General features: G+C 40.0%; 1 long non-coding RNA gene across 3 annotated transcripts in view; it reads right to left on the reverse strand.

Annotated features, from left to right (window-relative positions):
• Positions 1–2500, reverse strand: part of LOC135098799 (uncharacterized) — a 25584-nt gene that overhangs the window by 19867 nt on the left and 3217 nt on the right. For all 3 annotated transcript variants that reach the window (XR_010267394.1, XR_010267393.1, XR_010267392.1), the window contains one exon: positions 1018–2500. This exon is cut by the window's right edge. This is a non-coding gene — a long non-coding RNA (uncharacterized LOC135098799). The remainder of the gene's footprint in view (positions 1–1017) is intronic.

Below are 2500 nucleotides of genomic sequence, written 5' to 3' on the forward strand. Positions count from 1 at the left end.
AGAGGCCTGGGGACTGGCTCAGTAGAGAGAGAGAGAGAGAGAGAGAGAGAGAGAGAGAGAGAGAGAGAGAGAGAGAGAGAGAGAGAGAGAGAGAGAGAGAGAGAGAGAGAGAGAGAATTGTCATACACAAATGAGAAAAATTATTTGATTTCGTAGGATATTTGTTGTTGTTGTTGTTGTTGTTGTTGTTGTAGGAGAGTGAGAGAAGGATATAGAAAGGTTGCTGATGTTATTGTTGTTACTGTAGTAGTAGTAGTAGTAGTAGTGTTAATAGTACCGGTCCCCCTCTCTCTCTCTCTCTCTCTCTCTCTCTCTCTCTCTCTCTCTCTCTCTCTCTCTCTCTCTCTCTCTCCTAATGCAACAAGTATGACCTGACAAAGTGTCCAACTTAAAAGAGAGAGAGAGAGAGAGAGAGAGAGAGAGAGAGAGAGAGAGAGAGAGAGAGAGAGAGAGAGAGAGAGAGAGAGAGAGAGAGAGAGAGAGAGAGAGAGAGAGAGAGAGAGAAAAATGTAGGTGGAGGAGGAGGAGGAGGAGGAGGAAAAATAGTAGACAGAGGAAGAAGAGGAGGAAATAAAAGAGTTGAGAGAGAGAGAGAGAGAGAGAGAGAGAGAGAGAGAGAGAGAGAGAGAGAGAGAGAGAGAGAGAGAGAGAGTTTATTCCCCCACCCCCCTCTCTCTCTCTCTCTCTCTCTCTCTCTCTCTCTCTCTCTCTCTCTCTCTCTCTTGTAAATCATTCAGTTACACTAATTACATGCAAATAAATACGATATATTGTTGTTTCAGTAATAATAATAATAATAATAATAATAATAATAATAATAATAATAATAATAATAATAATAATAATAACAATAATAATAATAATAATTCCTAATTCATCCACACCATTCCTAATTCACATCACCCCTAATTAAACCACTCCTAACTGACCCCATTCCTAGAATTACCCATATCACTCATAACTGCCCATTCCCAGACCTACCCACATCATTGGTAACTCAGGCCGTTCCTAACTTACCCACACAGCGAGGCTCCTCATTATTAATAGTAGTAGTAGTAGTAGTAGTAGTAGTAGTAGTAGCAACTTGAAGGGCGGGAAACAGAAAACCTCTATGACTGTTTTGTAATTCAGTGTCTTCTTCACAGGCACACTCCAGCCATTCTTCATTTCCTGGGTCATTTCACAAGACACTCCTGCAATAAGTAGTAGTAGTAGTAGTAGTAGTAGTAGTAGTAGTAGTAGTAGTAGTAGTAGTAGTAGTAGTAGTAGTAGTGGTAGGAATAATAATAATAATAATAATAGTAGTAGTAATAGTAGTAGTAGTAGTAGTAGTAGTAGTAGTAGTAGTAGTAGTAGTAGTAGGAACAGAAAAATATAGTAGTGGTAGTAGTAGTAGTGGTAGGAATAATAATAGTAGTAGTAGTAGTAGTTGCACACTACTATTACTACCACTACTACTACCACTACCACTACCACCACTACAGTTATCACCACAACCACCATCACTACCAACAACAACAACAACAAAAGGGTGACCGTTCTAATCCCTCAAACTACCGTCCTATTGCTTTAATTTCCTGCCTATCTAAAGTTTTTGAATCTATCCTCAACAGGAAGATTGTTAAACATGTATCACTTGACAACCTTGTATCTGATCGCCAGTATGGGTTCCGTCAAGGCCGCTCTACTGGTGATCTTCTGGCTTTCCTTACTGAGTCTTGGTCATCTTCTTTTAGAGATTTTGGTGAAACTTTTGCTGTTGCCTTGGACATATCACAAGCTTTTCATAGTCTGGCACAAAGCTTTCATTTCCAAACTACCCTCCTATGGCTTCTATCCTTCTCTCTGTAACTTCATCTCAAGTTTCCTAACCTAACCTAACCTAACCTAATATGTTGTGTACAGTGTTACCATTGGCAGGCTTATCAAACACTGACTTAACTATCATACAAGCTAACTATCATACAAGTAGTAGCTGTCTACACTATGAAGATAAACATTTTTAGCAAGCAAACATTCCAGCATATTTTCTTTACTCTTGTCTTTCTAAACAATACATTTCATTATCTTAGGATGAAGCTTCTCACTGAAATTCACTTCCAAATGTTTTAATCCTTCAGTGATCCTGTGAGGCGCCACCTACCTGCTACCTGCTCTACCTCACCTGCTCTCCACCTGCTTACCCACCTCACTGCTACACACGCACCATTCTCCTCCAGTCTGGGGAAAACTGAGGCCCCTTGGTAGTGGTTGCAGATGCAGGACCACCAGCTACTCCCACACTAAGCTTTACAGGCCAAGAAAGCTTACAATACACAATAACACTGCAAAATATAGTGTATCAGTGAGGACATGGCTGTGAACATTCATTTAAGATACGTATGTACACACAGGGGGGCTCACATCACACTACCTCTCATATTACTATTATTAAGATTCTACCACCAAAACTTGCTTAGCTAAGGGCCCAAAGTGACTTCAATACTTCATATATTAGTAG

Source organism: Scylla paramamosain, unplaced genomic scaffold, assembly GCF_035594125.1.
Source record: "Scylla paramamosain isolate STU-SP2022 unplaced genomic scaffold, ASM3559412v1 Contig82, whole genome shotgun sequence".
Taxonomy (NCBI): domain Eukaryota; kingdom Metazoa; phylum Arthropoda; class Malacostraca; order Decapoda; family Portunidae; genus Scylla; species Scylla paramamosain.